We start from the raw sequence: 23,707 nt of genomic DNA, 5'->3' as shown, positions 1-23,707 counted from the left end.
TCTAACCATTCACACCCCTGGAGGGTTTGGGGGCAACGTAGCCATTGCTTCCTGAGTCGTAAAGGGAATGATATGGCAGGCATGTCAGCTACGCCCCACAGCTTATCATTAAACACCAACTTCTGGGCTTACTTAAAATAGCACAGGGAGGGGCATCTGAAGAATTCCCCTCCGCCATCATGACAGCCCTGTTTTTTTCCTCTCCAAAGCTTTGGTTCAGCAGATGTTTGCTAATGGCCTGTGTCTGAGGGGATAAAAATGCAGCCATGGTCTGCACGTTTAACCCCATCCTTAATTACACATGCCCTACTTAGTCTCGACTTTATGTGATGGAAACATATCAGAGCACGACTCCAAGGGCAGGGAAGTCATTGGTAGATGCAACTTTTGGAAGTTTACGAGTGGAGGGGATGATCACTTATCAAAGAGATGAGGTTTTTAAAAAGGAAAATGTTTAATTAATTCCACAAATGGAATTTTTTTTTTGGATTTGACTCCTCTAAGGCGTAAACATCTTTAATTAAAAAGAAAAACAGGCTCATTTTCCGTGTGTAGAGTTGATGCAGCCCCTCACTACCAGCTTCACTGTTCCCAGGCTTTTTTCTCAAGTATAAATGCACTTTAGCACAAATACTCATCTCTAAAAATAGCTCAGTAATAAATATATCCACACAAGCGGCCACAATTTTGAGTGGGGACCAGCAGATGAGATGCAGTGTTCGCTTACTTCAAAGGCTTGCTGGAAAATCTGGTAATAAATCCTTGGCATCTTATTCATCAGGTCCATTGGACTCCCCGAAAACAAATCTTCCAATGACAAGGCTCTCTGCCATCATACCCTTCTCTGTAGTAAACTAGCAAGCCTTTAAGTGATGTTATTCTCAAGAACATCTTTAAATGGGCCAGCAGCTAGAGGTCTGGCTCTATCTATCTTTATGACACCACAACTAAATCACAAAAATAGGACTGTATCTGCCTGAACTGAAACCTTGGTGTTTCCCCCCTTGCCAAGATGAAATTTCTTTCTGCCTTAAGCAGCATAGAACGCACGCTGACCAGAGCCAGCTGGGGTGACCAACATTTGATGTTTTCCCTCTTATCCTCCGGTGAAAAGCACACAAACAAGGCTGCTTGCTATGAGTCTGCTCTATGCAGTCAATTAACATTATACAACTAGAATTATGACTGTTGCCCCTCACTGCCTTTTGAAACCACCAATGTGGAAAGATGTCCAGTGGCCACCCTACATCTGTAGAGATAACTGCCTCATTTACTGAGGACTTGGTGTAAAGGGGCGTTCACACCAAATGCGATAGATGCGAATTGAGTGACAACTCTACATTGAAAATCAATGTAAATGGCGCAATGACACGCAATTAAGATGGCGGCGGGAATGGAGCGTCTAGCGTGGCATGACGCGGCAGAAATTAGGCATCTGGGCCGTCTGAAACAACGTGAATAAAGTTGAAAATATCGCACCGCGACAGCCAATCAGTGTTGAGATTGCGGTAAGCGTCATCGAATTTCGCCGTGATACACCCAGGGGTTCACCAAAGCAGCCAATATTGCAGTTCTTGGGAAAAACCAGACTATATAGACTTCCTATATATATATAATATAATTTATATAAATATGAACTGGGGATGGAAGCAATGTGCCTTTATGCATCTAGTCTGCCGAAAATCAATGAGCGCATCCTGGTCTAATCTACCAGATCAGTGTCTCCACTCGTCGCATCACAACAGGCTGCTGCTGTGCTGTGCAGCTTAAGTGCAACATGGAGGTTGGAGATCGAATAAAAACAGAAGAATCAATTTTTATCAAGGTGTACTATAACAGCCCATTCATTCAGGCTCAGGCTCATAATTACTGTTAATGCTTCCCATTTAGCACAATAGCAGAGTAGGCCGAGCTGGGGGTTAGCTTCAGTTAGCTAGTCGCCTTGGCTGCTACCTGCGATTGAAGCAATGATCAAAAATAAATAAATAAATAATAGAAATGGCGCCATACAAGTGTCTCAAGCGTCTTAGCGTATTTGCGTCTATCGCGTTTGGTGTGAACGCAGCTTTACAGTCGATAAAGGTGTCATGTGAGTTAAAGGAGGGCCAAACGAGATGATATGAAGAAAACCGTACCGTATATGTCAATAATTAGATCTTTAAGCAATAAGAAATTATCAAATTAGCTCATGTCTGCATGCTAAATTTATGAATCCATCAGCAGCAGTTGATAAGCTTACCTAACTTTGCTTGAACAGCCACCCTGGGCAAAAGAGCAAATAAACAAGGTATAACATGTTTAGAGAGCTTCTGGTAGGTAGAGTTCATTACTTTTGAATCAAGCCGGTCTCAAGCTTCCCTACTGCTGACTGTAGCTTCATATTAAAATCACACATAATAATGCCATCAACAGTCTCATCTAACTCAAAGCAAGAAAGCCAATTAGAATATTTCCAAAAATTGATAACTACTGCTTTGACTTTTGTCTTTTATCAGGAATCAAAGCAGAGACAAAGGAGGATAGAACTATACTGAGGAGGCCACACAGAGAAGAAGCAGCATGTGGCGTGGTCTTGAGGGGTTTGAGTATGGGGTTATTAGGGGAGATGGGGGACAGACCGGGAGGTAAAGGATGAGGATAATTGAGTGTGACCATCAGGGCCCAGTATAGAGTTAGAAACATTCACCTGATTAGGGATTAGGCGGGGTCCTTCCTCCCTCCGCACTGCCAATTTGCCCCTTTCCAGAGGCTGTAATTTCAGTTCAAATTAATTCCTTGTCTAAACCCATCATATGCCCATCTGAGGATGCAGCTCTCAGTGGCACAGTTGGGTACTTAAAAACACCTGCTCCTCTTCCTACTGTGTTAGTGTGTGTCTATGTGTGTGTGTGTGTGTGTGTGTGTGTGTGTGTGTTACAGTCGCGGTAGTGGGAATAGTCTTTAATCTACCCGCAATAATACAATCATACAGTCAAAAGGAAAATTGGCAGTATTAGAGAGCATTGTTCTGCTTTAAACTGTCATTTCAGGGCCAGTCATTTCAGACTCTTAAGAGAATTTTTCTGCTTGGCTAAGCTGCTCAATATGTCAAAGCTCTTAGGGAGAGTGACTGACGGTGAAGTGATTCATCATCATGGCAATCTGCTGTGTTTGGAATTTCTGCTCACCAACAGGAAGGTTTTTTACGAGCTTTACAACTCTTTAAAACTCTACTCATGAACGTGGAAGTCAGCTTTAATTGGTCCTACTTGACACTTGCACACGAGTGTTTCAGTTTTTCAAAATGTTTTCGAGTGTGTAACTGTAGCCAAGCCAAGCCTTCAACTGTCTTTGTGAGCACGTCATAAAACCCAACGCACAATTTACAAGTGGCAGCTTTACCACAGAGTATGAGCAAAAATTGCTATATTCGGCAGGCAACAATGTAATGAATGGTTACTGAAAGATGATTGTCATTTCCAATAAATATATAATATTCTGACACTGGTGACTAACATTTAAAAAAAGATGCAGCACATATAAAAAGTAATGCATTGTCACCAGGAATGAACCTCCCTCCAATTTAGGATTCCAGTCGTTGTTGCTTAGAGGAACATTAAAGTGAGTGTTGAATTCCCACAGGGGTACTGCTGAGTGATGCCAGGATAAGCAGGGTTTAGTGAGATGCGTGGAGTCCATAGCTGATCACTTTCACAGCTCAAAGAAAAGAAAAGTAGCTGTTTATTTCATGGTTTTTCTTTTGAAGTGCCTCACTATGTGAAGGATTTCAGGCCGGAAAACACTGACACACACACACACACACACACACAAACACACACACACACACACACACACACACACAGACACACACACACACACACACACACACACTGGAGGCTACAGAGGAACATCAGTTGGAACAAACATACACAAAATACGCTTACATGCAAGTTCATGTCTTTGTTAGTCTCTTCGAAGCATGGTACAGAATACTGTTAATGGGACGCGCGAAGCTTCTACAAACAGCAGTGTGTTTGAAATGTCTCATCTTTCATTTAAAATGTTATGATCACACTCTAAAGACTTACCACAATGCTTGATCAGGGACTATAGAATAAGCTTTAGTTACTGCATTATAATCAGCCGACAGTAAGGAGGCAGAGGTTGGGAGTCAAAAAGCATCTAGATAATTATGGGCTAAAAGTTGGTTTTCGATTGGGAGACTTAGCAAAATCATTAAAAAAGCAACAAAAAGGATACATTGAACACAACAGAACCGATGCGCAAAGCTTCAATAGACACGAACATCGGTCACTATTTCTAATATACTATGTCCTACTTCCTAAAGAGAGAGAAGACACAAGAGCATCTTCAAGTTTTAAGTAAAGCAAAGGGAATGCAAAGATGAGCAAGTCTTTTGCATCCAAAGTGTAAGAGGTGTCTCGAGTTTTATCTACAACAGGTGACAGACTTCAGACACAGAATGACATAGTTGAGTCTGTCATTAAAAACTGGACCAGAACAAACGTCCTCTACTGTTCAGCTCTAAAACTGTGAAGAGAACTAAGACCACTTTTCATCTGACATTTTCCTGAGATGACTCAACTGGGCGAATTATTGAAATCTGAGCTCTGAATGTATTAAAAAAAAAAAAAATCCTACAAGTTACCTCGGCGACAAAGTGTAGTGAAGCTCCCCCGGGGAAGAGTGATAACAGAGAAAGTGAAGTCCTGGACAAAAAAACTGTCAGGAAATGTAATTACTGCACTGATGAGCTGAACAAAGTGATTAAAGGAGGCTGGAGGTGTAGAGAGAGAGTCGGGTGTACCTTTGATGTCGGTGAGGGCCGTCAGACCACGAGTAGACTAAGGGCAGGCGTAGCTCTGTTAGAGTCGACTCGTTTGTTCAGTCCGCCAGGGGAAATCTTTGGAAAAGAAAACAAGGACATGGAAAGTAAATATTCCACCAACCCGCTGACAATGCATTGCTAATATAGGGCTCTTATGCAATACAGAGGCACGTTTATAGTATAGTGAGTTCAATACTGAGGTCTGATGCTGGTAACCTGACTCCGCCAGATGGACTGATTTGCATGATTCACATTTGCTCAGCATATCCATCTGGGGAACTCTTGTTTGGAGATCTTTTAGGAAGGGGCCAAAATACTGGTTGCTGATTGGATAAACCATCTGTCTATCTCCAACATCTGGGCCAAAACAACCAATCAGATTAACGAAGCCTTTGACGTACTAACACCATCGAGGCAAAGCTCAGAAAGTCAACAACATGCGGATAAAGGATATCATATTTGCCATTTGTGTAACGCAAATGTATTGACAAAAGGCACACTTACAGGTGCCCGGTCCATATTCCAACAGAAGGATCCAAGATTTTTAAAAAAGCGTTAGCGGGCGGCTTGCTCGATAGCTGCGCTCATCTCATCCACGGAAGACGCCAAGTTGTTCACACTGAACAGTCGCTTCTTGTTGCGTCACACCTAAATCTGACTCAAAACCAACGCTGATTGGACGTTCGCTTGGCAAACGGCACCAGATTTTCTCCATTGCACATTGACAGACTGATCTGCGAGTAAAATACAATGGAGCTTGCGAGATCAGGCTAGTCTCATGAGGGTATGATTCTGGTGCTCTACTCTGAAACTTACCCTGAAGCTATTGGTTCATCCTATACTGCACGTCACTTGTGGTGTGCCACAAGGTACAATTTTAGGTCCACTACTGCTTTCTATATACATGCTTATGGGGACTCATTTGCACTGCATTGTATAGCTCTAATCAACTCACTTTTGGTACATTCCTAGATTTTCCACTGTAGATATTCCCATTCATTTAGGTGAGATTCTTGAAAATGTGGTTGCTATTGACAGTAGCTTGGCTATTTAAATGGCGGGTGTGTGCAGGACACGGTACTAAAAGTGACGATTCTGGTGACCATTATCTGACCAGTCTGGGGTCTGTATCCACATCCTTTGTCAACAGAAAACAAAAAGCGAGTTGAGTAGAGTAAAGTTGAGCCATACTATGCAGTGAAAAGAGGCATCATTTCTATTTTATCAAAAGTTGTATTTCTTATGCTGACAACACCCTGCTATATGAGCCCAAAGCATGTGCCAGAAAAATAGCAGTGTTGTCACTCTCATTACCTACTAGATGTAAACAGCTTTTTGTTGCCAAACTACAGGGAATCAGTGATCCTTTTAATTGGCACTCCCAAATCCATTCAGGTGAGCCATTATAACCTTGACACTGTCAGTAAATGTTACACCTGTGACTAAAAACCTGAGCCTTTTTTCAGCCTAACATCAGTTTTGATGCTCAGGTCAAGAGGTTTTACAATCCTGCTTCCTTCGCTGAAAAAAATATACAAAATTAGACATTTTTTATCCTTTGTTGATCTGATGATAGTTATCTCTGCTTTTTTTTTTATATCTCGTTTGTTTAAGCCAGAGTTCTCTCATGACTGCAGACCTTAACGATACAAAGAAGCATGATCACATGATTGCTATTTTATCCACCCTTCCCTGGCCAAACTATACTTCTTAATTGATTTAGATGTATTAGTATTTATCTAAATGGCTAAATTAGGTCTAGTCCCAAAGTTAATCTGTGAACTCTTATGAATCGGACACATCTTAGATAGGAACACTCCGCAGCTTAGAAATTCCATGCTGGAGGAACTTCGGTTTGCTTCTTCTGTGGCAACCTTTAATAAATCCCTTAAAACTTCAAACAGGCATTGTCAAAGGGTATTGGCTGATGTTCAAAAACAAAACATTCAGTCAATACAACTCCAGACACTAATATTCTCCAAGAAAACCCTGGTTAATAATTATACAAAATGCAATCTGATGCAACAAGAGATATGACAGATATCCCAGTGGCTACAGTAATAAGAATCATTTTAGGCTAGGAGCTTCACGTAACAAACTAGTCTACTCATCAATTCTTGTCTGGCCAATATCTGATTATTAATAATGAGGCAACACTTGCTCAATACTTTCATCAAACCAATATGTCAGCTCGACCTTAGTATTCCGCTGCACCACAGAGATATAGACATCACAGGCACGCACAAAAAAAAGAGCAGCGGAGTCCAATACTGTAGCGCAAATTGGTTTTGATGCTTCATACCATGGGATGAATCATTTTGCCATACACACCAACCTGTCCAGAGGCTCTGCTGCCTTTGATGGCTAAAGAAACAAAAGGCTGGGAGCAAAACCGCTGGATCGACTGCAGCCTTGAAGGTGTCACTGATGATGAAATCAAACGCGCGCTTCCTTGCATGCCAACTTTCATTTCAAAACTATGGGTTTGATAAGATGTAGTGGTTCCTTAAAAATTGCCTCATACTTCAAGTAACCCTTTTAAAACTACAATTCCCCAAATGAGTTCAACAGCGGATCATTTCAAGTTAGAATGGGTTTATGAGGATGCAACTCACTGAAACTAAAAATGTAAAAGAGCAAATGTTATTCGTCCATAGTGTCGATGAAATATGGACGTTATTGGGGCTTTTTAAACATTTATCAGCTTTCCTTTACTGAAAGAAAGACCACATCCTTGTGAAAACCTGAAGAACGTAATACTGTCAACTGAGATTTCGTGAGTTTAAATGGCATTAACTGGTGCTTAAAATCGGGAACATGAACTACTGCTTGAAGTTTTACTGTGCAGTCAGCTCTCCGCATGAAAAGTATCTCCAGATGCAGCTCTGACTTCGGGCCAAATATGCATCAGTGAGTAGTGAAGCCATGCAATGTTTCATTAACTATGATCAGAAGACACCCACAGAGAGTTACAAAAAAAATTATACAAAGTCAACGTTCCTCTCCAGGTGTTAGCTGGCTCTGGGATTAGACTATCTCTCCCCTCTCCAGGGATGCCTGGGTGTGTGTTAACTTCAAGGACAGATAGGCTCTCAGCACCTTAGATTTCTGGTACAAACATCAAAGGTGAAGCTAAGCCCGGCTGCATTAGTTATCACCTCGCCTCTCTCTCTGGTTCTGGACGAGTCCTTACATTGCTCCAAAATGGAGATTATCTCGACACGCAGTCACAGCACCGCTTTGATTAATACACACGTTATTCATCTTAATGTGGTGCAATTTTCTTGTAAGTGAGTTATGGTTGGACAGGACACCAGCACAACAAGCAGGTTAGAAATGAATGCACCCTCAGCTAATGACACTTAACCTCCCAGCTAATCCTGTGGAGCTGATGAGAGGTCAATATGGGAAACTGTGATAATTCTGGTTGGCAGTCAGTGGTTCCCGTGACTAAAGAGGTGTTGGTAAATGGCCTGGTCTTACGCAGTGTTGGCACATTGCTCATGTATTGTACTGTAGGTCATAATGCTCCAGACACCTGTGTTGGGCTGCTCTGATGAGTAAAGACACTGGTGTAAAGAAGCTTGTATGTTCAGCATAATTTACATGGGTAAAAAAAATATATTTAAAAAGAACGTGGCCTGCCTAAAGCTGATAGAAGTTCATACTCCACATACCCATATCCAATCACATTTATTTACACAGCACCCAGTCAGATACATTTTCTCTGCTCTTGGTTCTGTGATACCACTGCCACTAACTCCACCATCGTCATTTGACAGTAATAACTGCAGAGCCCTTGTGCAATATTTGCACTTCATATCAGCGCCTGATACCTCACCTGCTGTGCATTATGCAGACAATTGCATATTCTATCATGACTTGTCCCCTTCAACCCACGTTGTTTGGAGAGCGCCCCAGTCTAATTCTGTGATTAATAATGAATGCAGAGTGAGGGTTAGCTCGCTGACTGACTGAAAGGCTGACTGTCTGGGGAATGCTACACTGATGAAGGTCTTTCCTCAGCTGTCAGTGCCTCTGCACACTCGATTACGAAGTGCAGTCACATATAAATTACCGAGTGACATGCCTCTGTGCACCCATGCATGCGTAAAGGTGTCACTTACGTATGTCCTCTGTGTAAACAGGTTACCTGCGAATGCAGTGGAAACATTCATTATGTAAGACTACTGAGCATGTAGATTCATCTCTAGCAAGTCCTCCAACCAAAATTCAGGTTGTTTGACATGGCTTGATGATGATCCGCACAGTTTGCATACAGTGTTCTGATCTAGTGTCAGGATGTCAGTGCCCTGGAAAACACTTGTGACAAAACATTATAATTACTGGAATTACCAACTTGCATCCACGCTCATCCAGACTCATATATAGCCATGAGATTAGACTTGTTTGCATGTTTCAAATATAGATTTTTCTGCAAGGAAGCCTCAGATTCTAAAACGTAGATGTTTCACACAAATTTATGTTTCACAGTCAGCACAGTTTCACGATTAGTGTCAACAATTCAGTATCCAACCAAATGTCTCCCCTTCATTTACTGAGTTATGTCGTTGGATAATGGAAACAATATGATGTCACAGTGAAGTTAATATATCTATCTATTATACTATTAGACAGCTAGTTTAGTCAAATTTAGCGTAGGAATTCTTAAATTATGGCCAAAAAAAACTCTTTTGTGATGTCACATTGACCTTGACCTTGACCTTTGACCCCCCCCAAAAAAAAATCTGATCGGTTCATCCATGAGTCCATTTGGGCCAAATATGGAGAAACTCCCTCAAGGCAATCCTGAGATATCGCATTCACAAGTATAGGACGGATGGACAACCTAATGCCCCCAGCCGAGGCTGTCGCCGGTGGGGAGGCATTACAGACAAAGGTTCAGCATTTTCTCATCTGCCACCTCTATGAGTAGGGTTTGGTTTATAGTCAGTTACCTCAGGGGAAGACTGAGGGTTTAAAATGTAGCAAATGTGAATGTGCTTTCTAGCTAAGAGTTAGATAATAATACTCCATATTCCCAAAGCAATTTAATTCTCCATATTACTCAGTTTGGTTATTTCCAAAGTTCTCTCACACATGGGAGTGGTATCAATGTTCTCACCTGACTCTCAGCAAGAAAGTCTCCTAAAATGTCACTATTTCTATGAAAGAAGCCACAGTTGACTGTTAGGATACAAAAGGATGCAAAAATCAAAACATTGTACTCTCTCTAAATGAATTATATTTTAAGAAAAAGGATTCAGAGGTGTGCTCAAAAGCATCTCGACAGAGGGCATGAAGGCATCAATAATATGTATTTTAGCCTACTGAGCCATAGATAAGCCCCACTGCAGTGTACACACGCATCTACCAACTTTAATATGTGGACACTAGTCAGCAGCTAAAGCCAGGGGATGGTGTATTGTTGGACCTCGGGTTTACATACGACTCATATCCCATGTTATTCATTGTCTCATGTTTTGCTCTGTTTTTCTCTTATCTCTCCTCAGTATAGTCAAATAAAACAGATTAAATAATAATAGTAACTTATTGCAGCTGGTTTGGAGCACTCTGTGCTGTATCTCCAGGTAATTGTTGAGAGAGCTAAAAGCTAAGATGTCCTGCAAATGCACCTGTGTTTGCAGAAAGCAGCGGCTAATTGTACATCCCAAAAGAAAATTACTCTCCATCATCATTAGTCCAGACAAACAAGCCTTATGTCATATGAAAAAGTAGAGTGGTTGGGGTTTTTAAACCCATTGCATTTATGGAGGGTTGACGCTCCTTTCCTTTTAAAGCAGTAAAGAAACTATTCTGCCCCATCAGAGCCTTACCACCTCTCAAAATGTCAATAAAGACATTAAAAAAAAAAGAGTCCTGGCAAAGAGAGAATGAGTTCTGCCAAAACAAAGCAACACAGTTCACTAGGAAGTTTGAAGGAGAGCAGGGGAAGGAGGAGAAATTGATCAGCGTGTTTGTTCTGTGGCCTGTGTGCACAGTTTTAGGGTTTCTTACATAATCAGCAGGCTGCTTGAAAGTTGAATTTGTTGCAGATTAATTACACGCAGACCGTGGTCAGTTATGAAATCCACAAGCCACGGCCTTGGTATCATGGCCTAATGATGACAGGTATTACAAACCCAGCATGGTGCATCAGTGTTTGAGCTCCACACTGCACTACTTAAACAATAGATTTGTAATATTCCCACCAATAGTTTTTATGGAGAGAGCTGTGAAACAAAAGATACAGCCCTCTTTGATTGGGGGGGGGAGTCATATCCCACAGTGGTGCATACCTTAATTAAGGTTTGAAAATGCCTGCAGAAACTCATTAGCTTGTTAAATTGTTTAACTGAAGCTGGTCATCTGGAAGGAAATTGAACTTGTTACAGATGGACTAAAGGTCATTCCTTTTGACTTAACTTTTAATAGAGACCGATGTGAAGCTCAAAGCAGATTGGAAATTCAGTTATGCTGAAATAATGCAGTCTTGTCATTTGAAACTAGCCGTACCGGCCTGCAGCTATTCAGCTAGACCGCTAACTTTCCACAACCATTAATGATAATGATAAGGTACAAACAGTGCCATTCTTTTCAAGCTTTATTCTTTGCTATTCAACTCTGTCAATTAGCTTGTGATGCAACTTTGGCTACACCCACTGAGGTTTAACCTGGCCAATGAGGTTGCTGTTTCGAGAGCAGCTGGAGACCAATGGAGTGTGATGACTGTTTGCATTAGTTTGCTTTATAAAATCGATTACATGTGATGTTGCGATTCCCATTTCATCCATTGGACTTGGTTCATCCAACCATCTGCAATGTCACAATTCAGTCTCAAATACACCTCTATCTTTATGCGATCAACAATAACTTCCTCTGGGCATCCAAACAAATATGTTGGCCAATCGAATACCTGCAAGTGCTTGACTGGAGATCATGTGCATTGCTGCATCTTTCATGCAGTGCTAGTGTCTTTGTTGAATACTCGTTTCTGATTGGTCAGTTACAACATCGTAACGTACACCAGTGATCTGCCGTTCAGAAATAACAGACCACTGCTGTGAATAACAGACAGACGCAGTTCGGATTAAAACAATAACATCCTTTTTAAAATTAATATTTTCTGTAAAATTATTCATTTCTTTAGTAAATAGCTTCGATTATTGTCCTGTATAACCCTGTTGGGGTTCAATTAATGACCCAATCACAATATCCCTCACATGAGCCACTAAACAGTATTGATAATCTGTCGTAGAAAAAATCAATATCTAATCTAGTCCATTCCTAAAAGTAGGTTTTAAATATTGCTATGTGGGACATTGGCGTCTCTACTAAATATCTTACATAACTTACTTAGTCTTACATTTCATGTATGCTTGTTTACTGTAGTGAAAAGCTATTGGCTGACAACCATAAGGGGTGTTATCAAGACGATTATCATTATGTAATTCATTTATTTTTTACTACAAATCACAAGGTTATTATCCTGCTGATGACAAAGCACTCATTTCCTCAGACAGGAGAAAATATTCCAACCAAGAATGCAATGAGTTTGTTGACTTATGTTCAATGCGGGCTAATAAATTCCAGCCCATCTCCATCATCGTCTGGTTGAGAACAGTAACAAGCAATAATCTGCTGGGTGCAGAGTTACCTTTCTGCCTCTCTGCCTCTTTGACTCCCCTGGTCAGAGCTCAGGGGTTAATAAACCCTCTGGCACAGTGAGGAATCTATTACCAGCTGAAATGTCTCTGAGTCCACTCATGTCTCCTCTGACAAAGATATAACTCTGTCGGCTGAGGGACCAAAACTCATATACCGTATATCAATATCTATCACTATTAGATCAGTGACAGTAGTGTGAATGTGTAACTCTGCTCTGTGTGTGTGTGTGTGTGTGTGTGTGTTTGTGTGTGTGTGTGTGGGATGGTGATTGTGAATTCAAGCCCATCCCTGTCAGCATCGTATGAAACATATGGAGGATCAGTCTCCCTGATGGAGCAACAGAGCCTGTCTGAGGAGGACTTTCTTTACACGCTGCTGCTTTTAATAAAAGATCCGTGCTGGGATTTGCGCCTGATGGGCAGCCCAAACTCTGCAATCGTCAATTATGTAATGGGTTACCACCGCAGTCTTCCGAAACTCTTCGCTTCTCAATGCTATCCGCACAGGCAGCAGAAGACTTTATCGGGGGGGAATCAGAGAATGAGAAGTGGGAGAGAAGGACGGTGAGATGGGTAGAGAAGGAGGCAGGTGCGTACGTGTTGGAGGTGTCAAAGCTGTGAACAGAACAAACATTGTGCTGAGATGTTATCAGCTGCCTCTATTTGCAGCGGTGGTGAGGAGAAGCACTGTCACGCCAAGCAAGTCACACTTCTAAGAGGAAAAAAGAAGAAGAAGCGGGATAAAGCGTGAATTGAAGTCATCATAATGCAAACACACAGATACAGATATTCGCCTTTATGGACCCTGACTGATAGGACTTCATCAAATATACAGAGGCTTTAAGCTATTAACATTTATGTCAGTATGAAATGTAATATTAGATATTCTGCGAGTGAAAAAGACTAGAAATTGACTCTCTGTGTGTTAAAGCAACGCACTACATCCCTGCTAACACACTGCTAACGCTGAAGGTGACCAGGATGCTTCCCACTTTTTCTCCCGTTCTTGTTTTTTTTCACTATAAGTCACAGTTCATTACACAACAATAAACACTTTGTTTATGCCCATTGCTGTGTAATTAAGAAGGACACATTGTTAGCAGTAGCGAGCAGATACAAATTTCAGGGCAGAACAGCAGATTAATTGTTGACAATTCTAAGACTAATTGCAGTTAACTGGTGCAAAACACAACAACATTGCCATTCATGCGAAGTGAGGCTTGAAACGTATGTGTATCTGTGTGTGTGTGTGTGTGTGTGGAGCGGACTTCAGCATGAAGGTCACCCCTGGTGCCGACACTGACGGTTACTTCTCTCGTCATGAAATCAGCCATGATAATTAACTTCTGTCCCCGAAAAAGGAAGTGGTAATTAAATCTCAAAATATAACATTTACATCTAACAAACTTCAGAAAGCTCTGGACTCAGAAAGCAATTACTAATCAGTGGAAGCCTTGAACAGAGGCTGAGTGACGGTTTAGCTCTTGAAACGACAGGAAGGGAATTCAGACCGATGTAATTGGCCATCACCACATTTCTGGTAAAATAAAGCTGCTATTTTTAGAAACACGAGTATGAGGCCCAATTTCCTGAACTGGGAACAGAAAGGCGGCTCAACTGGAGTGAAACTGGCCACTGGAGACCAGAAGAACATACCAAAGTAACGGCTACAGCATCTCACAAGGGCCCCTTGTCCATTTTTTAGTCACTTATGATTAAACCACTAATCCATAACCACCTGTCAATCCTGCAGAAAGAAAAACACCCTCTTGACACTTCCAGATGTAAACCCACACTTATTGATTATGGACTTCTGCATACAATCATACAACAGCAACTTCTCCCTATTGCCATAATGTAGTCAGACACATAATAACAATCTGAACCTGTCAGTGGCAACAACACTGTTAGCAGACAAACTGTATTGGTGGTTGTTCTTCTCTGTTGGATTACATTGAAGCCTGGTTCAGCCAGGCAAGCAGGCTGCAGAGCTCTTGCTCAACACTGGACCAATTTCTAAAAACGTTGTTCCCATTAGTGACTTACACAGAAATACATGAGGAAATAGGGTCCAGGTTGAAAAATACCCAATTTCCATTTTAACTAGGAAGCTACCACCACCAGTTGGTTAGCTTAACTTAGCATAAAGAGTGGAAGCTGTAACTCTGTCCAAGAGTAACAAAATATGCCAACAGTAAACAGTCATTACTGTTTTTACACTTTTGTACGGATATATATAACTAAATAAATATATACAACATTATAACATGTTAAGAAATGAGCTTTAGGTGTGCTGGTAGGCAGATTTTGTTAGCTTTGGATGGAGCTTATTCCAGTCTGTATGCTAAGCTAAGGTAACTGGTTGTAGCTTCAAATTTACTCTACTGATATACTGCTATCGATCTTCTAATCTAACTCTGCAAGAAACTGAAAAGGCCTGTTTCAAAAAACTATTTTCTTCTGTTCCCCATCTGTCCAATAACTGTGCTACTTTCACTAGTTCACGCCACAGAGGTGCATGGTGACAGAGAGAGAGATGAAAACTGTGAAGAACCGTAAAGACCTTCTTATTTATATTGTATCGATATACTCTCTCAATGTGCATGCATGGGCCCGTGGCAGGAAGTAGAAAGGCCGATAAGAAAGAGCGGGGTTGATGGAAGTGTAACACAAACTGTCTCTGAACCGTCACTCTGCAAGAAGACAGGGAGCCTCAATCCATCACTGTGCACTCTCCAGCACAGTCCTGCCTTCTCTGCTCCGCTCTGTCTTCACTATTGATGGAAATGTCTGACCAAAACCGCGCATCTACTCCCTTTCTACCTCTGAGTGTTTGCAGAGTCATACGTTGAATCAATCTAACCGAGATTTAGCTAAATCGAAATGTCACAGCTGTCAAACAAAGGTGATGTGTGTTTTTCAAGAACGAAAATGACTGATTCTCTGAGTATTTCCGTAGGATTTGACATATTTCCGAGATGAAATCATAAACCTCCAGTTAAGATAATAAAAGATAAAAAATATTAGTGGTATGTGAGATCAATGTAACCGTGACTTACCTCTATCCATCCAGATTTGAATAGAACAGGTCCCACAGTCTATGCCAGCTTGGCACTGACATGCACCTCAGTGCTGCCCAGAGTTTTATAGCTATAATTTAACATCAAATGTCAGGGCTTCGCACACTGAGCGACAATTAAATCCTTGTTTACTCAAATGAATCATTAACTATTCCGGAAAAACACACTCTTTTCTGTTGAAGAGCTACTACCGGCCATTTTGTTTACAATAAGGCTATTGTTGATCGTGTTTACCAGAGTCAGAGTGATGAATCCAAAAAATGCTCTTTCTAAAGATTTACATCCTTCCTTTGTTGTGCTTCCTGGCTGGTATTCTGCTGGGTTGCATGGAAATTTGGCCGCTGCTACATGATAGGTCATCATGTGACAGACATGCATCAACGCTGACAAACAACGGAGCATTTAAGAGAGGAGAGATCAAGAGACAAAGAGATGTCAATAAGAGCGAGAGAGAGAGAGAGGCAGGCAGGCATATTTTCTGCTGCCAACACCCGCTGACATTGATGGGAAAGACCTGAAGTTACCTCGAGTGCTCCGAAAAAAAACACTTTGGCATCAGTGCATGACAGAAATTCATCCTAAATTTAACAGTCAACAAAAACAAATCAACAGCAAAGGGGAGATGTCAGGAAATTTGTCAGTGTGGAAGATCAAAAACATTTTTACTGTACTCCGGCTGGGAGTTCTCAAAGGTGTAGGATGAAGACCCAGGGAGTGCAGCTCATTTACTGCAACACTCTCCTGTCTAAACAATTCCTTTGAGCAAGGCACCTAGCCTTAAAAGAACAAGTGCACCCTCTCTGGCGCAGCTCATGCGTCAGTGTGTGCAAAGGCATGAATAGGAAGTATGCAAAGATTGACACATATAGGGAAAAGGAAAATTGCCAAAATAAAAGACCATGAGACTGAAGCACCCCAGTGAGTACTTAAAAACCCATAGACCATTTTCCCTCCCCAATTTCTAGGTAATGTCCTCTTAATCTGTGTAAAGCCCGGAAGAATTTCTCAGCACTATCCGGATGATTAAACAGTGCTTCCTTAGCTACAATGAGGTGGAGCATGCAGGCGATTTGGGAGCTGCAGTTTGCTTCTCAGAGATGGGCAGAGCCTGATGAAACTGGGCTCAGACCTCACAGACCTGAACGCTGGTAATGTCCTTGATCAATGCACACAAAGTAGGGTCCAGGGATGTTGATACGTTAATGTGAATCAATAAGATTCCCAGAGAATTCAAATCTTTAAAATATCAAATCATATTCTGAAACTTCATATTTGATGTTATAATTACATTATGACCATATTGTAAGCTTTAAAACTACCAAATAGGACACTAATGCAGTGCAGTGGTTTTGTTTAAAGTCCTTGCAAAGCAAAAACAAAAGTGGGATCTTGGGTGTCCGGTGGCTCAGTATTTGGAGCAGGCCCCCCGTTAACAAAAGCTAAAAGTCCAGGTGAGTTATATCAAAATTAACCCCTCCTACAGTTGTCATGAATGGGGTAAGTAGCTAGAGAACAAAATCGTTTTTGTACCAGGCTGTTCCTGCTGTGAAGTTGGGGATTTTAACATGGGGATCTATGGGGATTGCCATTCAATGAACTGCAGATTTTGGCACAGCAGGTTGCCACTTGGTTCATAACAATAATGGAATACTAAAATGTATATTTGGCTTAATATGTTCAACAAAGAAACCCAATATTGCTTGTGTGCTACTATATCAGATGTTTTCCTGTTTCCAGTCTTTGCACTGGAGCACTGAAGCACACCAGCCGCTCATTGTGGCTTCATATTCTACAGACATGAGAGTGTTATCAGTGTTCTCATCTTACTCTGAGCAAGAAAGCAAACAAAATAATTTAAAAGACATCTAACTTACTGGGTTTAATGAATGCAGCATATGGTTTTATTAACCACAAATGCATCCTGTCCCAAACTGCAGCAATAGATGTATCACAATGAGACAGCCCGCGATGTTCTTTACGAATAATCGATCTGGTATCGTCACAAAGAGTCTTAATGTCGCAGCCACAATCCAGTCAGCTTAATGTGATCATTTGTTCAGCGCCCAGAAGACACTTAGAGGATGGTACACTGATGAGCTGGCCTCAGCCCTGCTGCAGCAAGCTTGCTCGGCCGCAGATAACACAGGGCAGTATCTGAACGGAGAGAAACTCATTACAAATAGCTTCATTAGGTCTGTCAGATTGTGCAGCTGAGGTGGTACATCTCGATTGACCGCGCACTGCTTGTGCTCCCCGCCGGGGTCAGAGCATTGCCCCCTCCTGGAATAACATGTATCACTGCTCCTTTCACACGGACTGTGTTGGAAAACTGGGAGGGGGGGGGGGGTGCAAACAGACACACACACACACACACACACACACACACACACACACACACTACAGTATAAAAAATAATCACACTGCAAGAGGCTGAATTTTATAACGCTCAAATATTAAGTGAATAAATTAACACATATGCAAACTGTCTTACTGAAATTGCCATTACCCTCTTTCAGACATGGAAACTGTTACACTGCGGGGTTCATCCATCTGTTATAGTAACAACTGTTTGACTCAGTTCTGGAAAAGCTAACATGGCTTCATCATCATTACACAATGTTTGCTATCTCGCTTGTGAAATTGGCAAATATGTTTGGTGGAAATGCACTGTGATTGTTGGCTGGATTATGTTCACTTGAAATTTAATTTAAATCAAGGAAAGGCGAACTTTTGTACCTCGTAGAAGTCATAGAGCGGTGTCCATACAATGCACAGGGCTTTGACACTGGAGACCAGGGTCCAAATCCTGAGTCCCACCTGTGGTTAGCAGAGGTTCCCTGATATTACTTCAAGCTCTGTGGCTACAGATGTTTTGGAGGCCTATCCCTCCCTTCATGTACCATGGCAACCCCCCCCCACACACACACACACACACACACACACACACACACATACACACACACACAATATGACATTCATCAATATAAGGCGATAAATCGATAATAAGTCAAGACAAAGCTAGGCTATCATCCAGCAGTAACACAAGAAGATAAGCCTTTTCAACTAAAAAACCTGCAAACATCTCAATCCAAAGAACTGGTTCAGAAGACCACAATTATAATATTTGTGTCATTTTTATTTAAGTTGTTCTCTTGAATTGTCTTCTAGCTTTAGTTGGTTAAAGACATCGGGTCTTGTCAGTGTATGTTCGCCAATATTGAGTAATAGATGTACACTGTCAAAGTCATGCTTGTTTGATGTGTAGTGCTGTCCACGGTGCTAATCATGCACCTGTCATGATGTCACTGTTTCAGTGACTTAAAGGACTGTTTGTGCATTAAATGTAAGGTTTAATAGTAGGGTGAAACTACACGACTAAAGCATACTTTCCCATTCTTGTAAAGAATATGTGACATTTAATTTATATTGACGACACTGAGTCATCACGAAAATATACACTAAAAAAGCACATAATTTCATAGTAGTCTTTAAACATATAAACCTGCTAAATATTGACCTCAATATGATTTATTTGTTGCACTAAAAAATGAGTAGTCAGGGTCCACCCATATAAACCAAATGCCTGCACGGTTACTTCCCTCTGGCTGGTGGTGGAGAGCCAGTGATGGAGGGAGGTGATATCTGTCTCATACCCAGCCCTGCAGACCCCTCCAGGGCCCTGTCAGTTGAAAATGTCCGGTGCCTCTACAACCGTATAACCTGTGTAGCAGTATAACTTTCAGTTAGCCCATAAATTAAGGGGTCATTGGTGGTTAGGTAGTGTAGACGACTGAATGACTTTGGTTATTTGAACTCTACCCCCAAACAAATTTACCCCTCCCATAAAGGCTCCTTTTTTATGTCTGTCTTCCTCTTACACATCCGTGGCCTTTGTCTCTGTCCTGTGCACGCTTACAAACATGGATGTTGCCGTTCGGCTGGAATATTGTTGTGTGACTCGATCTGAACCACTCTGTTTGTTTCCCATTTAGAGAGCTAGGGGCTGTGTATGAATACCAGAATAACAGGCAGAAAATTAGTCATATAAACACCGTTTCTGGGAGACAGGGCTGCTAATTACAGCATCAAACGTTCTTGTGTAAAAAGTGTACCTTCAGAATTAAGTCTGCAGCTTCCAAATGACCTTAATCAAGGTGTAGCTTCACACACATTAGAGCTAATTAAGGAAGTTGGAATACTGTGTGTGCCTTTACTGACAATGTCACTGTGTTTAGACTCACATAAAGGGCCAGTGAAAAAAAACATACAGGTGTTTGGTTATTTGATGACTCTAAAAAATTGCCCTTAGGTGTTAATGGTTGTCTGTCTCTGATCTTCTCTATGTGCCCTGTGATAAACTGGCGTCCTGTCCAGGGTGGACCCCGCCTCACACCCGATGTCAGCTGGGATTGGCTCCAGCCCCCCGCGACCCCGACGGGGACAAGCGGGTTGAAGGTAAATGAATGAAGTGTATAATCACCTGAGACAAAATTGTTGTATTCCCTTAGCTCAGAATGAGCCTTTCATATCTAGTGAGCGTTTCCTCTTCCTCTCCGCCGTGTGGCACATCCATGTTTCTACAGTAGCCCAAAGTGGACAAACCAGGGACTTTGGGCATTTGAAGTTACCTCAAGGCCACCGTAGGTTCTTTAATTGTGTAAATGGAGGGTTAAGTGGAGGGGTATTCAGTTGGTTGCAATCTGCAACTTCCCTGCTAGGTAACACTGAAGCCTGCACACTGTTCCTTTAAGGCATTTAGTAGTAGGCAGTTTGCAGAGGCGACTTTAATTTAAAGAGAGAGAAAAAAAATTCAAGCATGAAACCACAAAGTAAAATCGCTAGAATGTTTGCAGATTACAGTGCATGCCTCTACTTCTATTTCTTACAGGTAACCACTTTATGTACTACATAGTCAGGTGAGAAGGGTGGATGGCAATACTCTTATAATTGGTGTATTTATGGCAACAATGAGACTCACATTGCACAGTATCAAAAATATGTGTAAACAGCATAATCCAAATAAAACCTTCGCCGATGTATGGCCAATAGCTGGATTACTGTGTGTATTAGCAAAGCTGTGTAAATTGTTATCCTGCACCTGCAGGAGGAGGAAAAGACTAGAAACCTGCAGCAGGGGGAGGAAGAGAAGGAGAGAAAAATGAGCCGAGACATAAGTGGCAATGATTGAACTACTGCATGTCCACCTTCATTTATAAACAAGGATAACCCGCCACACGCTTCTAGACGATGTGTTTCCATGACAATGAGCAATTCTGGCATGCCTCCCAGCAACACCTGTGAAAACCCCTTTAATAGGGGGCTAATCTCACAAGAACAGAAAACCAAAACAGGAGCAAACAAAGCTAAAATCAAAGATGTACACGTAACAGGTGAATGGTGAGTATTGACAGAATCTCAAGGATTTGGAGAGCCCCTTTTCAGCACTGTGACAATGTTTTACAAGCAACATGATTACACACACAGTGTACAGTATTGATAAGTAAAACTGGCTTCATTGTGGTGCAAATGGAAGTGGGCGTAATAGAGTAGAGGTAGCATATCATTCAAGTCTCACAGAGGCCATTCCATTCACAGGAGCTGAATCATGCTCCTGATAACAAAGATAATGTTGAAACAGAGATCTTAAAATGGATAACAGCTTTCATCACTGTATCGTAGTTCCACAATCAAATTATAACAAAGATAGATATGCTTCATGCTCTCAAAAACAACAGGTAGACAAGACGCTCTGGAATATAGAACTGTAATGCTTTGCAGAATAAATGAGCAAAATGATCCCTGACTTTGAGTCAATGGCACATAGCTGCCCGACACGGTAACAGTAATCAAAGAGCATTTTGGGAGTGGCACTTACAGAATTGTCTGGGGAAATAAAGGCAAACTGGGGACACGGCCTTCCAATTTTCAAAATGCATGTATAGCGTTGTTATCAGAGCTGAACAGCTAAACTAGTATGTTACAGTGAGGCTCTTCAGCTGGTTGAGAGTCAACAGCTGTAGAGTTCACCAAAACAACACACAAATTAGGCTCATATATTAGCTGGGGAAGAGTGAGAGCGTGCTTGCTTAGACAGGAGGCCTCATTCTAATCACTTTGATCAAAGCGCTGACAGTTAAATCTGCAACAGACTTCTCAGACTGTGTAAATCCCAAATGTGAGTTGATACAAACAAAGGACTCCTAATAAGTGTTAAGATCACAGAGGGTATGTGAAGCGGCAGAGGTTGCAGTTCTAATTCAGCTTCCCTCCGTCAGTCGTGCAAGGTTGAATCTGTCATGCATACGTCGCAGTTATGTGGACGCCCTCGCTTGTTTTCCACACTCAGGCGTCTTATTTTGGGGCATCCTCCAGGGCACAGCACAGCACAGAGCAGTATGGTGCACACAGGCTTTATCTCTCAGGGAACAGTGAGGTGAGTTCATGCTGAATGTGATCCCAGATGATGCCCCGCTGAGTCGGGCTGCTCCGCCCTTCTGACTGCCAAAATATCTTAAAACAAGGAGAGTCCTTGGATCTCCATGATGCATTAAAATAGAAACATGAGTCCCTTTAACCACCAAGAACTGAAAAACATACAGCAAGAATCAGAATCAGAATCAGAAATACTTTAATAATCCCAGGGGGAAATTGTTTAAGTAGTCTCAGGCTTACTACAGCTACAGCTAATATTATAAAGACAACAGCTTTTTGCATTCAATGCAATGGGAGAGTAGCGTTACTGTATATGCAGCTGTTTTGTGATACATCTGTATCTGCTGTGTTTTGGCATCAGCAAAGAGCCACGTAAACCCGCAGTCAAAAACAGTGTGCACCGCGTGCAGCCTGCCCTGTTTCCCAACTGCTGATTTGTCCCGCCCGACACACAAGGTCCCCTACAGCTTCTGTATGATACAAAGCAGTTTTTTTTAATAAAGAAACATCTTCAGTGTTTCCATGCTCTTCTCTACCAGCTAGAAGAGCTGTGTGCAGGGAGTTGCAGTTGCCGGCGTGTCTATTTTACCAACACACACACAGACAGAATGAAGCTCTGCATTCACTCATAATCCGTTACCTTTCAGCAGGGCTGTTGTGTGTCTGTGTTCATTTGTGTTTTAGAATGTAACCACTGTGAAACACGTTATTCTTCCACTGATTCACTGCTTTGTCCTCACTGGCACCGCTCCCTCTCTTCATTTGCTCTCTAGCTCACTCAACATGAAATGTGACACATGAGTTAACTCACCTTGCCTGTTCATAAAATGCTTGTGAAAATAGTGCAAACAACACAAAAATTAAGTCTAATAATAAGGTCTTTGGCATTGTACTCTATTCTCAATGTACTTGTTGAGATGTCAAATAATCATGTAGAAGCTGACTAATCATTGAAGACTGTGAGATTCTTTGCAGTGTTTTCGGTGAGCAATCAAAGCAGCTTTTGATCAGAAAGAATGAAAAACTCAACCAGTATTATATAGATGGGGGATGGATAACAGAACAGTAGATATGGTTAAAAACCAGCCCCATACTTCTCTGTGCACACCATTCCCAGTTTCCGCCATGAGGAATAAATGAAGCATGTGATGACTGATATTAAACAAAGTAGTGCAAATCAGCGGAACAAATTCGTTTATAGCCAATGTGCTCCGCCAACGTGTTACTTTATTGTTCAATAAAGGTCTCCCAAAATGCTGATCAAGGGTCCACAATGTACCTCTAAAGTTCATTTTTTCCCCGTAGCAATACAACAGCAGACAAAGCAACAGGCAGTATTCGATTGTTGCACAGGCAGCAGAGCATAGACTGGAATGAATGGGGGAACTTTGGCAAATCTACATATAGTTGCCTTTGTTTGTACTTGAGCCTTTGAGTGGCTTATGGAACATAGGCTGCTGATAAAGTGCTTGCATCCATCCCCTTCTGTCTTGGGCCATCTGGATCCAGGCGATGCCATGGCAGTCATCCCGCCTTCATCTCCCCTTCAGGGCAGCAAATTACCACCAGCCAAATGCTGATGAATTTTGGATGCAGCCAGTAAATCTGTCTACTCTACCGGCCACTTTGGCAGGTCACCTACCTCATTCGGAGGTGATATTCTGAAAGTCTAGTCGATTGACAAAATACTGAAAGTTCTT

General features: G+C 41.7%; 1 protein-coding gene across 1 annotated transcript in view; it reads right to left on the bottom strand.

Annotated features, from left to right (window-relative positions):
• Nucleotides 1-23,707, bottom strand: part of arvcfb (ARVCF delta catenin family member b) — a 236,889-nt gene that overhangs the window by 142,457 nt on the left and 70,725 nt on the right. The window contains exon 3 of the mRNA XM_083912103.1: nucleotides 4,808-4,903. The gene's annotated coding sequence lies outside the window, so the exon portion shown is untranslated. The remainder of the gene's footprint in view (nucleotides 1-4,807; nucleotides 4,904-23,707) is intronic.

This window comes from Echiichthys vipera (assembly GCF_963691815.1).
Source record: "Echiichthys vipera genome assembly, chromosome: 4".
Lineage (NCBI taxonomy): Eukaryota > Metazoa > Chordata > Actinopteri > Perciformes > Trachinidae > Echiichthys > Echiichthys vipera.
The sequence above is the reverse complement of the archived record's forward strand: the minus strand, read 5'-3'. Positions and strand labels throughout refer to the sequence as shown.